Source organism: Mixophyes fleayi, chromosome 4, assembly GCF_038048845.1.
Source record: "Mixophyes fleayi isolate aMixFle1 chromosome 4, aMixFle1.hap1, whole genome shotgun sequence".
Taxonomy (NCBI): Eukaryota; Metazoa; Chordata; class Amphibia; order Anura; family Limnodynastidae; genus Mixophyes; species Mixophyes fleayi.
In genome coordinates this window covers 284,767,587-284,781,587 of record NC_134405.1, presented here as the reverse complement: position 1 = coordinate 284,781,587, position 14,001 = coordinate 284,767,587, and the positions used below count along the sequence as shown (strand labels likewise).

At 40.1% G+C, this 14,001-nt stretch overlaps 1 long non-coding RNA gene across 1 annotated transcript; it reads left to right on the top strand.

Moving 5' to 3' along the window:
* Positions 1-11,126: 11,126 nt before the first annotated feature.
* On the top strand, positions 11,127-12,961 carry LOC142150153 (uncharacterized). The gene is made up of 3 exons (XR_012691050.1): positions 11,127-11,189; positions 11,321-11,414; positions 11,654-12,961. It is a non-coding gene; the product is annotated as an uncharacterized LOC142150153 (long non-coding RNA).
* Positions 12,962-14,001: the final 1,040 nt, after the last annotated feature.

The window sequence follows — 14,001 nt, the reverse complement described above, 5'->3', positions numbered from 1 at the left end:
AATTTATCACTTCTTATTGACACTACAAACCCACACTATGGGCTAGATTTACTAAGCTGTGGGTTTGGAAAAATGGGGATGTTGCCTATAGCAACCAATCAGATTCTAGCTGTCATTTTGTAGATGGTACTAAATAAATGAAAGCTAGAATCTGATTGGTTGCTATAGGCAACATCCCCACTTTTTCAAACCCGCAGCTTAGTAAATCTAGCCCTATGTCTCTGAGGTCTTATATTAGAGATACAATGCATTTTTTTAATCTAATATCTCCAATAAAATGGTAAAATGATTATCAATTTTTAACATTTCCATGTAGGCTACATTGCCTAGTTGTCTATTTTCATATTTTACTGTTCATGAAAGAGATGGAGGATGATGTGCCATTATATTTAGGTTTCAAATTCTTCTTAGATGATTGTATGTTCCCTTGTCTGTGTTATACTATTTTAGTTCCCCATTAATAACAAGAGAAGCTCAACTTTGACCCGCTTTAAATATACTTGTGTTCATTCTTTTTATAAAATGAAGCATATTAAAAATAGTACTTAATTATGTTGTGCATTTGTTCCACCCTCCTATTACACCATCATATAATGCTGGTATTCAATGTGTTAGTTAATACATTTGGTCATAGATGGACAAAGATACAAAGACATACATTAGGTTCTGAAGATTATCACCCACAATCACCTATTGTACCCACATTATTAACTCACAAAGCAATTGCTGAGGCTTTGTTTAACAATGAATTACATACCTGTTATGTTATCAGTAATACAGTATTTCTAGGCACTGTTAAGTGTCTTAATCTTCAAACAGGTTTCTATAATATCAATAATGATAATTGTAATGCTCATAGAACAGAAATTATAGTGATCAATGCACATTAATAATTGACACTGATATAGTAATAAGCTGGATTCTTCAGAAATGTCCGATGCATTACTCATAAGTCTGAAAAAAAGAATGAAAACAGATCTGGGGGTATTGTGCTAGTATCCTGCTTTCTACATCACAGCTATTTAGTACCTATGCTATAACAAAACCAGGGCAGATTGTAGACAAAATAGGGTCCAGGCAGAGCCGGATTTAGACCTCATGGGGCCCTAGGCAAGATACTGGTTTGGAGCCCCCTCCCTGAAAAAATGTATAGCACTATAGTTTTTTAGCATAACATATACCCCTATTCAGGGGCTGGCTGGCAGACTTCAGCCCGGGGGGGGGGCAAGCATATAGCACTGGCCCATAAGTAGCGGTCCATTTTTAAAGGGTGGTCTCACCGCCGGCCCTGGGAGGGCCCTCTGGGGACCGCTGAGCTCTAGGCAATTGCCTAGGTTGCCTAGTGGTAAATTCGGCCCTGGACCCAGGGCAGAGTTCAAGAATCTGACCCCCTACTGCAGGGATATCAACATTAGATCATTAAAAGTAACAAAAGGTGGCTATATAACATTTTGTGATGGGATATACACAGCCAGTGAAATGAATATAAAAGGAAACCTGCAATTTCAAAGTGCAATAGTCAGATGCAATTTAATACAATCTGTAGCAGATTATTATAAGGGCATTTGGTTTGGATGTCTGCAGGGGCGGTGCTGGGATCTACAACCCCCTGCCAGGCTTCACTGAGCATGTACAGCTCCCTCAGACCCCGCACTTATTTCAATCACTGAAGACATGGACCATAATGGGGCAAGTTGCCTGCTCCACAAAAGATATATTTTTTCATTGCAGGTGCAGATACAAGTGAGCTTACAGGGTGCCCCAGCAAGCATGGCGCCCTTCTACTGCATTTACCAGTCTTTTCTGCCTTTGGCTCAGCACTCCATAGGTCGTCATGACTGTTATAATGAAATTTTAACTCTAAAAATTGATATTTTATTGGTATAAATGAAATTATACCAACCAGTATTATTGTGGTGCAGTGCTGCAGACCCAAGGCCCAGATTTAGGATGAAGGTGTCATAACACCAGGCCAGTCATCACAGGAGGAGGCAGAGCTACTTCAAGCCAAACACTCAATGTCACAAAGATGTGTAAGTCACAGTCAGAGCTGTAAGACCAAATTTTCACCTAGACATGCAGTGGCCAACAAATGACTCTTGAGTCACATGCAGTTATTTGTGCTTTAAAAATGTGGCTCATGACCAAGGCACAGTGTTCTGAGGGGCTCGCTGAGGCAGATCGGAACACAGTCAGTTGCTCAACTGACTGGGAGCAGTGGCATCATGTGACCTCTGCACAATGCAGAGAGGTCATAATGTCACAAACAATCCAATCAGTGAAGGAGGAGGAGAGATTGTAGGGTATTCTCTCTCATTGTTCTGAGTGAACTCCAGCAGATAAGTGTGGGAGGTGTGAGAGATAAGTAAGAGGTATGTGAGATCTGATGGCATGTAAAAAGAGATGATGGCATTTGGGGAGTTCTGATGGAATGAGTGGAGGTCTGTTGGCATATGGTGAGGTTTGATTGGCATGTATGGGACATGTGAGGACGTCTGATGACATGTATGGAGAATGTGGGTAGACTGGCAGTTTGGGAGGCTGCTGGGCATGTAAGGGGCATGTGGGGTGGTTAGATACTATTGAAGGTGCATGTAGTAGATCTGATGGCATGTGGGGAAGCTGATGTGTATGTAAGGCACATGTGGGTGGCATGTTGTTAGATCTGGTGATATGTGGGGAGCCTGATGAGCATGTACATCTCATGGTATGTAAGGGTAATGTTAGAGGTCTGGTGGCATGTGAGGAAGCCTGATGGACATGTGGAGAGGAATTTTGGGCATGTGGGAAGTTCTGATGGACATGTGTGGAGGGCATGTTGGAATATATGATGGGTATTTCTGGAGCATATGGGTAGATTTGATTGCATGTGGAGAGGTCTGGTGACATGTGGGCATGCTGATGTGCATATAAGGGGCATGTAGGGAGTTCTGAGGGGCACATTGGCCATTTATGGCCTTTTTTCTTATCACCAGTCCAACAGTTCCCTCCACAGCGATTGTGGATGCAGTAGCAGTAGACTCTAAATATCTCATTAAACCGGTGATAGTCATTACCACGACTACTACAATGCCGACAACAGTCTACCCAAATTCAGAAGTGCAAAGCTGTCAATCACGAAAGCTCGAAGGTTTGAAATCATCACCAGTCGCAATGAAATGATGATGCCGACAACAGAAAGTCATGTGACTTTCCAGGATGATACTATTATTAGGGGTGTTAAGGGAGTAATGCAAGAAGGCAGCAGATGTACAAAATAGAAGTCTTTGTAGAAAATATTGTACATCCACCGCCTCCTTGCATACTCCCTTAACACCCCTAATAATAGTATCATCCTGGAAAGTCTTCCCAAAATCAGACTCGAACCCCTACAATCTATTTTACGTGCAGCTGCTAGATTGATTTTCTTTGCAAACCATTCTTCCTCTGCTGAACCACTCTGTCAGTCTCCACATTGGTTGCCTATTTTTCAGTGAATTCAATATAAAATTCTTCTACTAGCATACAAGGCTGTCAACAAAATTGTACCTACATACATCTCCTCACCTTTTTTTGGAATGCACCCACTTTGTGGAATTCACTCCCTCACACGATAAGACTTTTCTCTAGTCTTCAAACCTTGAAGAGGTCTCTGAAAATCCATCTTTTCAGACAAGCTTATAATATTCCTCAACCACCATCTTAATCTCCCTAGGTTACCTTATTACCACCCTCTACACTGCTAACACAAGACAACAACTCTCTGACTAACATTGTGTGACTGATAACACAGCCCACTCAATACATTTTAATTTTGCATTCTAGCTGGACTAATGTGCAATATGATGTAGCATGTGCCCTTGTTTATAAAACTTCCATTGTCCCATATATTTTAAGCTTGTGAGCAGGGCCCTCTTACCTGTCTGTCTGCCTGTATGTATTACCCAGTATTGTTTTATTAATGTATGTTCCCAATTGTAAAGCGCTGCAGAATTTGCTAGCACTGTATAAATAAATGTTGATGATGATGATGTCATTAATCAGGCAATGACTACAATAATTGACAAGTATGCACTACAGAGACCCCCCCCCTCTGTTGTCCAATATACAATACTGAGTCGAGTTTAATGTCCATTTCCAATCTAGGTGCCCACATGATAATATATCAATAAGAAGCATCCACATGTACCAGTTAGTAGAGTGCATTTATGATATATACCATCCTGTAGATGATGATGTACACATGGTGTACACATGATAATAAATCAACAACAGATGTTAATTTACTAACCAGAATATACTAGCCAGAAGAGTACCAAATCTTAAGCCCTTATAGAGTGGTCGAAGTGGAAATTTAGAAGTGGCGGTGTGAGAATTGTAACAGGAATGGAAGTGAATAGAATTTGATAGCTTTGCAATGCAGACAGTAGTATTAGTGGTGGTGTATACCCCCCCCCCCCACACACACACACACACTTCGGCCACTGACTATTAACCAATGGCTTTTAATGCCTTACAAAGGTCACCGCCCCACAATAACAATTGAACTCAGTGTGTCACATTATCAGTGGGGCTATTGTCAGCGTTGGCTTTCAGAAGTAAATCTGTTCACATCCCCGATGTTGATCGATCTGCCAAGAAGACAAGATCCAAACTACAACAGCAAAAATACAAAACACCCAGGCAACAATAGTGCTAAACTTACAACGGGCAAACAGCTGTTGTCATGTCAGGGCTTTTATCAGTGCACAGGAGCAAAACTGGAGATCTGTTGTTTTTATTTGGTAGCCCTCATCCCAAAGGCTGTGTGTCTGCACACAAGGATTTAAATTGAACAGGTTGCGATAAAATATTGAAATAGGTGCTAGACAGTAGTGGAAAATGTGCCTGGACAATTGTAGAGACTACTAGAGAGCGTGAAAAACTGTAATATCCACATATTACTGGGGTTGTGCCATAAATGTTCTTATCCCACATATGTTGTAATATTCTTTCTGATTGCAGATGCATTTGTTAATGTTATAAGGGATGTAGTGTGCCGCCAAGGATCGGTGATATAATAGTGTATAAAAAGTTCTATTTTATGTCATCAGTAGCATCATTAGTGAAGCAATTTGTCATGTTACATATTTAAACAATTAGTAACATTGAAAAAAGATACACATCCATCGAGTTCATCAATTTAACATATCATAAAGTTTAACTATGGTTTAGCTGTGTTAAACCATAGGAAGGTGTATTTACAAGTGCCATCACTACTCACTAATAGAAGGTTATATTTTTGCAGGATTGGCATTATTACTATATAATAAATATACTAGAACAGAAACTGGTGCAACTGAATGAGTAATATTCCCCATGATTATTATTGCACAGTGACTGTGCCCTTGTCAGGCTTTGTGGTATTCAGACCTCATGCATTCACAGAGGATCATTGTCTAAAGTTATTTTCTTAGAATTAGTCAATAGGGTCATTTGTGCCAAGGAATCCCCTCAATCACATTACATTTAAAACTTAAGGATGTTTTTAAAGTTCTCTGTCCCAAAGATAACATTAGAGATATAATAATAAGACTCTTTATTTATAGCACAATTTAAATTGTCTCAATATGTCCTCCCCCTCAAAACTATGACAAAGAACTTCTATTAAGATGTAGCATTCTAATAACCTTTTAATTTCAATCTGCGAATCTTGGATGCAATGTCCAGGTTAAAATTAAATTAAAGTTTGCAACATAATACAGTTGTTAAATAGGTTGTCTCAATGCTTCCCAATAAAACACTAAATTGCGTAGTGTTAATGTCTCTCCTTTCCTGCACTCCAAGACACCTTTGCATGTTATGCGTGTTACCCTTATCCAGGCGCGGGCTGGGATACTGCAGGCAGGGGGGCACACAGGCGGCCGCATCTCATTACACGGGATGCGGCCGCGTCATTGATGCCCCCCTGACCCCCGGCCCAGCCCGCCCTTGCCCTTATCAAACTAAAATAAATACATAGACACATTTGTTAACTTTGGCAAATAGGGTGCAGTTTTATTTATTAACCAATCTCAATATGAGTATTTATACATAAGGTGGCAGCGAGAACAGAGCAGTTAGCTAACAACCAATCTTTCAACCAATTCAGTGGATTGTCAAATTGCCATTACCGCTGGTCCCAGGAATACAGTTTTACCATTGGCCGGCGCTAAATCAGGGTCTGAACTCGACCTTGACATGCCCACACAAAGCAGGTCAAGGGATTCTTCACAGAGAAGGACACACACTATGAATTGTATTTATTATTATTAATATGATTTTAACTGCAGTAATTATCAGAGGTTATTAGGCAACAGCATCAGTAGACATTTAAACAAGTAGATAGATGAAGGTGGGTTGCACCAAGAACAAAATTGGTGAGAGAGAGACTACACACACTATATTTTAACGTTAGACAGCATGTATCATGGAAAGTGAAGAGGCATTAATAATCAGATTGTTTCAACCTCCAAACCCCAAAATTCGTATCTGTCGGATTTCTCCAAATCCGAAACGCTCATCTTTACTATTTGTATATCAAACCTCCAAATAGCCCCAAATTTGTGAAAACTAAAAATAGTGAAGCTTAATGGTTTGGAGGCATGATATCAAGCAAATGCAGAGTGGTTGGGTGATCCAACAGCGTGGCTGGGGAAATTGAGGGCATGGACAAATTTTACCCCACAGTGTTTTCAGGTATGCTCTATAAATCAGTAAACTTTCATTGAGGTACAGGGAGAATATGGGTACTGTTTGTATCTACACAACATGTATTTAGGATTGTAATTTACAGTAGGTCAAAACACTTTGTACTAAGACTTATCCCATGTAGAGCCTTTAGGTTTAACAAGGTTCAAGAGAAGGAAAAACATGGACAATTTATCTTTGCTATAAGATTACATTTTTATGTGAGCACAAACATCCTAAAGTATAGGACAGTAGCATAAATAAATGCAATGCGGTGCACCATTTTTTTCTCTTTATATATTAAGAGGATAATTCCAATTGTTCAGCTTGAAAAAAAACTTTAGAGACACCATGTTCCAGATTGGTAACATAGCAAACAATTTCAAATTGTTATATAATCCTTATAGGATAATTCTATTTTTGTCAGCATTTGAAAAGAGTACATTCCAACAACCCATTTCATTTTGGTCTGGGTTGCTTCCTTGGGACTCCCTTCTCTACCCTGTAAAAACCCTGAATGAAATCGGGCCTCCTCAGTCCAAAGCCTAAAAATATATCATGCCAACCTGAAGTAAGAAAATGTTCTGTGTCTTGCTTTTTAAAGTAGAATGACTGTATACCAGGAGTGGAAGTAGAACTGAATTGTATACTCTTTATGCTGGTATAATGGTAGCTGTAAATAAACTTTCCCACATAAGCTGTGTCTGGAGTGTACCAAAAGTATGCTGCTGAAAGTATTGTCTGACTCCCAATCTCCGCCACCTTCAGCTACGTGTAAAAACCAAGTCTTTTTTGGGGTAAAATGCCTCTTCTAGGACCAGGTAAATTTACAAATGTACACACTGTACCCTTGAAACTCATTTAAATATGTTGTCATGCAACATGAAATTTAGTTTTTGCACATGAGCATAACATCATCATCATCATCATCATTTATTTATATAGCGCCACTAATTCCGCAGCGCTGTACAGAGAACTCACTCACATCAGTCCCTGCCCCATTGGAGCTTACAGTCTAAATTCCCTAATATGAGACACTTTCCTGTTGCTCTTTCTTGTACAAACTATATTTTCGCCAATATAGTCCACACTGGTTTTAGATGTCTGAAAGGCTTCTACTTCTGCCTTATATTCAGAAAAAATTTGGGCCTAAATGTTTTTTATAAATGTACACACCAAGGGGTATATTTACTAAACAGCAGATTTTAAAAAGTGCATATGTTGCCTATCAGCAACCAATAAGATTCTAGCTATCATTTTGTAGAATGTACTAAATATATGATAGCTAGAATCTGATTGGTTGCTATAGGCAACATGTCCAATTTTTCAAACTTGCCGTTTAGTAAATATACCCACAAATCTTATAATACATGCACAATCAATGAGGAAACCAACCAGCAGTTTCAGAGGGGAAATCTCAATCGGTCAATCAGAAGAGGTTGGCTAATGCTTCCCCAAGGCTGGTGTAAATAAAACGGCTGTAAAAGGCATATCTGAATCTGAGCTCAGGTCTGCATCGGCTCGTAATTTGTGAACATGCCCTTTCTGTACTTGGCCTATGTTAGGGCGCCCCTTCCCTTTCTTGCCCCATAATCAGGGCCGCCAAGAGGTGGAGGGGGTGGGTACTAATCACCCGGGCATGTCAGGGGGCCCGGCCCGGGCCCTTGCGGAAGAGGGAGGGGGGGGGGGCGCTCGGTCGTTGGTGGGGGGAGCAGGGTAATAAAAAAAAAAACATACTCACGTGATTTCAGCGCCGGCGTGCCTCCTCTCTGCTGCTCTGTGCTCCATTCAGACTGTCTGAATGCACAGAGTAGCAGAGAAGACCAAAGAAGAAGAAAGAAGAAAAGGTAAGTGAAGGAAGGAAAATGGGGGGGGGCAGCATGACGTGAATTAACTTCTAATTGCTAGAAGATAGGCTACTAAATTTTATAGGCAGGTAGGAAGCCCCCATCTTCTCCTCTTTCTGACTCAGGAGATGTGACAGTGTCACTATGAGGTTAGTCTGCCATTTAAAAAGATCATAAAGAAAACATAAACAGACCCACACTTCCACCTCCCGTTGTCTACCGTGTGAAAATAACTATGGAGGTTTAATGATTATATTGATAGTCTGCAATGCATCGTTGTTGGCTGCCTACACTTTCAGAAGGTAACAGGTTTCACTATTAGTGATACTGGATTTATGAGAATCGTGGTGGTTTTGGACTGATTGGGAGGAGATTTGATTATGAGGTGATGAGATGTTGAGAAAGGAAGTTTGGCCCCTTGCATCCTAGTTTGTGCTCATTTCTGACTTCTGAATTATTTATAGTCGCTAACCTCATAAACAGTTCTATAAAACTTGTTTTACATTTATATTATATTATTTAGCAGCTGAATAATTATCAATTCTGTTTTCTGGTGACTTTCTAGTTGTTTTCTAGTTTTATCCACATTATTCAGGCAGTGATTAAAGTGCTCCTGTCACATGTAGTGGAGACAATCATTTTGTGAGCTGAACATGAGAATACTCTTTGTGTACACACTGCATTCTTTGTATACTACACTGTGGTGCTAGATGTCCTGAAAGTCAGGAGTGCTTGGACATATGTGACGCTCCGGCTAATTGAGAGCCTAGTGATTTTGATGTGTTAGCCATGCCCCAATGGCGCATTTGCCACGCCCTCAAATGCATGACCATAGCTCTGAAAAAGCCATAAGGCAGCGCAATTTTTTTTAGCATGCTCGACTATAAGGGGGGCCCCATCAATTTGTTGTACCGGGGCCCTGAATTCCTCTTGGCAGCCCTGCCCATAATGCCTCTTCAGGTGCAAGCAGGCACAAGTGTGGAAAAGTGCAACTCTGCATAGCCATAGGTACTTTTGGTTTCATGCGCAGAGAGAAATCATGCAATTTTCGGTGTGTGTTTAACTCTGCATCAGGTCCTTTATCTCTAAATTTCTGCAGGGAGTGCAAGATTAACATATGATGAAATGTGCTATCATATGTAAGGAAAAATGTCTTCTCATAGGGCCTGATTCATTAAGGAACGTAAATGCTGATAGATTCTGTTTTTTGTGCTAAATTGTTCTGAGCATGCCCAGAAACAAACTATATGACAGTGAAAGTGTATGCAATTCATCTGCAAAAGCAAAGGACACTTCTGACAGGCTATGAGTTCATGGGCAGAACATGTATGGGGATTGGGCATATACACATAATTGATGTACAGTAAGGGCGTGCCAAGCTTGAGTGCACACAGTAGCAGGGCCGCCGAGAGGGGGGGGGAGCGGGTACTATTTACCCGGGCCCGGGTATGACAGGGGGCCCGGGGCTGCACTGCCGTTTTTTGTTTTTTTTTTAAATAATAAAAAAAATATTTTTTTTTTCTTTTTTCATCAAAACTTTTTTGAAGTTCCGGGGGGGGGGTGGGTTGGCTTGGTTTCCGTTTCGGGGGTGCCACACTAGTTGTGCCTTGTGCCTTCCGCGGCGCCTGGACCAGTCAGCCGATGCGATGACGTCACGCGAGAGTGCTTTGCTGTGCTCTCGCGTGACTTTGACTACTTGTTTACAGCCTGTGACCGCGCCTGTAAGGAGCGCGAGTCATAGGGCTGTCTTCGGTGCAGGCTGCAGCAGGGAACATTGTAAGTACCATGGATCATTTCCCATAGGACACATGTACATTAAATGCACATTCTAGAAGTCTGCTAAACTCCCTTTAACGCTGATCTCTGAAAACAATTTTACTGGAATGGACCTATACATACACTGTCTGACAATAACCATATATATAACCATATATGTCATTACTAAGAATACTTGGAAAGTCTGCAGTCTTATAAAAGGGAAAACTTGTAAACATCTCACAGTATCATGCTGGATATGTGCAGTACACTTGAGAATTCAGTCTGCATGCATACTTGATGACACATTAATGTTTTCTCTTTAATCAGTCTGTTAGATAATAGGCCCTGATGTGAGGATATCATAGGATTATTGTTTACTTGCAGCCCAGCCATGCAGAGGATTGGATGATTAATCAGTCACACAGATGACACAGGGGGAAAGGAAGAAATATGATATAATGTTGACAAAAAATTAAAGTGGGAGTGGAGGACATTAAGAAACACTGGGAGCAGGGGAACAATAATTACAGGCAAAGAGGAGAAGGACAACAATTACAGAGGGTAAAGAGGACATATGGTAGCAATACATTATGGGGACAGTGGTGGACCACCACACCCCTATTTTGACAAAGCCATGCACCCTTTGTGAGTAGTGCAATGTATGCAATACAGTACATGCACTACATCCTCCTCCTTCAACTGTCTCCTAGCATTTTTGCAAGAAATGTAATGTCACACATAAGTGCCCCTATATACTGCGTGATCTGTGTTATGTACAGTGTTCAGTTATTGCTCTCTTTTGCATATTTCATGTACCTATACATTTTCCAAACAGACCCCAACATTCCAGTGACCGGACAAGAAACCAGCAGCAGACTGTGGAAGCTGTAATAACAGGTAGGATAGAGCATGCACAGACCTTTATACACACAAGATACAACACGCGCAACTGAATAAGGCACAACTGTGTCTTAGTGTATGTATGTGCTTATATATGCCAAAAATGCAAATTCTTTTTGTCCGGGTAGAATTGACATCCACCACTACAAGGAAGAGCACAGCTCGGTGACCTCAGGGGGAAACGGTGAAGCCTGGAGCAACTTGATCTCAACCACAAACAAGGTAAGCTGTTTTCTTATAAACTATAAGGTATTTGCATTGCTTAGAGGTATACTTAGAGATCTAATCCAAACCCGTGACTGCTTCTTCCATTATCATGTGTATACTGCAATTAGTTAAGACGCCATTTAGCTTCCATGTAGCTACCAAGGTACGTCCAAGTCTTGATGAGGCAGACAGAAACTAAGCAGCAATTCCTCCTACATACCCCTAATATATATATTTATATATATTCATTTTAGGGGAAGCTTCGCCATGGATTTGTATCATCATAAATCTGGCGCCCAGAAACGTAAAGAAAAAAAAGCAAAAGACAAAAGGACCAGTGAAGGTCGGAGAACTCTTGAAAGTGTAGGATTTACTGTTTCCTCTCATTTGTCTGAGCATGAAGGTCAGAAGGAGGTGGCTGGATCTTCAACAATAACAAGTGGAATTGATGAAGTTAATGAAAATCTAACTGTTATTGTTCTTGATGATGATGATGATGATGATGATGTTAGTGGTTCAAGTAGTATGCTAACATGTGCTTCTGGCACAGACACTACACTGATTTCAGAACCACATACAAGTTCTGCACACTTAACTTCTGCACGTAAAGGTGATGTTACTGAGGTTTGTTCCACAGCTTACTCAGAGGGGGCATCTGATATCGAATTAGATAGCAACAGGCAGCTATTGAAATGTGATATAGGCCTTCTGCAACCAGGTTTCTCAGTGGCCCAAATAGAAGATGCCGTACGACAGGGACCAGAACCACACCCAACCTTTTTCCCACCTGATAAACATGGCAGCCAATTTCCTTTTTATATATTAAATTTTCACTTACCAAACAAAGAAAAATATCCTCGCGACTGGTTAGTTTGGAGTAAGAGTAAGCAAGCTTTGTTCTGCTTTCCCTGTTTTTTATTCAGCAAGCTCCCAGTAACACATCGTTCAGTTTTGACAACAGAAATCGGTTGGGGACCTTCGAAAGGTTATAAAAAACTGTACAATAAAATACCTGACCATGAAAATAGTAATAACCATCGTACATGTTATGTAGACTGGCGAGATTTGCAAACCAATCTTGAAAAAAACATGACAGTTGATAGTTTATTATGGCACAAAATCCAGAATGAAACCGAGGTTTGGAAAGCCTTATTGCGAAGATTTCTGGATGTAGTTCTGTTTCTTGCAGAACGTGGACTGGCTTTTAGAGGATCAAGCAACCTAATTGGACATCCAAGAAATGGCAATTTTCTAGGAATGTTAGAAGTTGTAAGCCACTACGACCCTTTGCTTGCAGAGCATTTGAAAAAAGTAAAACAGGCACAAATGGAGAAAAAAAGATTACAAGTACATTACTTGTCAGCAGAAATTCAAAATGAATTCATATCATGTTGTGCCGAATATGTGTTTAACTGCATTTTAAAGGAGAGAGAAAATGCAAAGTATTTTTCTATTATTGTAGATGCAACACCAGACTCAGCACACATGGAACAAACTACCTTCATTTTGCGTTATGTTCTTGTCGTAAACAATGAATATCAAGTTTTAGAACGATTTTTGGAATTTGTCAACTGCAATTAAAAAACAGGGGAAGCTATTGCAGATTTAATTCTGGAAACGCTTCAAAAACGTAATATTCCAATAAATGATTGTCGTGGACAAGGCTATGACAATGGTTCTAACATGAGTGGAGCATACAAAGGTGTCCAAGCTCGAATTTTACAAGTAAATTCTCTGGCTATTTTTTCTCCTTGTGCCTGTCACAGTTTAAATCTGTGTGGTGTCCATGCAGCAGAATGTTGTCCTGAGGTTGTGACATTTTTTGGCATTGTACAAAAGCTGTATAATATATTCAGTGGCAGTCCTCAGAGGTGGGAAATTTTGAAAGCAAACATCGGTGCTTCACTCCACTCCATGTCAAATACACATTGGTCTGCAAGGGTAGAGAGTGTCAAACCCTTTGCTGAAAGACTTCCTGGGATCCAAAAGGCAATTGAGTCAGTGTTGGAACTTAACCTAACATCAGAAATTCGAACAGATCTTGATTCTGTAAGCATATATTTGGATTCTTTTGATTGTGTTTTGATGGCATCTATTTGGCTAAAAGTCCTTACAGCTATAAATTACAGAAGCACAGTTTTGCAAGCACGAAATACCACAATTGATAAAGAAGTTGAAAATCTTTCCAGTCTGGTAGATGAATTAAAAGCAATTAGAAATAATTGGCAAGCTCTCTTAAATGAATCCAGACTGGTTGCTGAAAATTTAAATATACCAACTGAGTTTAGATCTTTTCAGCAAAGACGTCAAAGAAAAAGGAGAAGATTTTTTGATGAATCATCAACTGAAGAATCTTTCTCTAATTCAACCCCAGAAGAGATGTTCAAGTGCAAAGTATTTCACATTCTTTTGGACAGCGTCATAGGCAATATGACAACAAGATTTGATGCAGCAAAAGCCATAAATTCTTTATTCAGTATTTTATGGCTCTTTCCTGAGGTAGAGGATGAAGAAGTTAGAGAAAAGGCAAACCAGCTTCCAAAAAGATACGAAGATGATGTTACCCAAACTATTTGTGATGAGCTAATACACCTTAAATCAA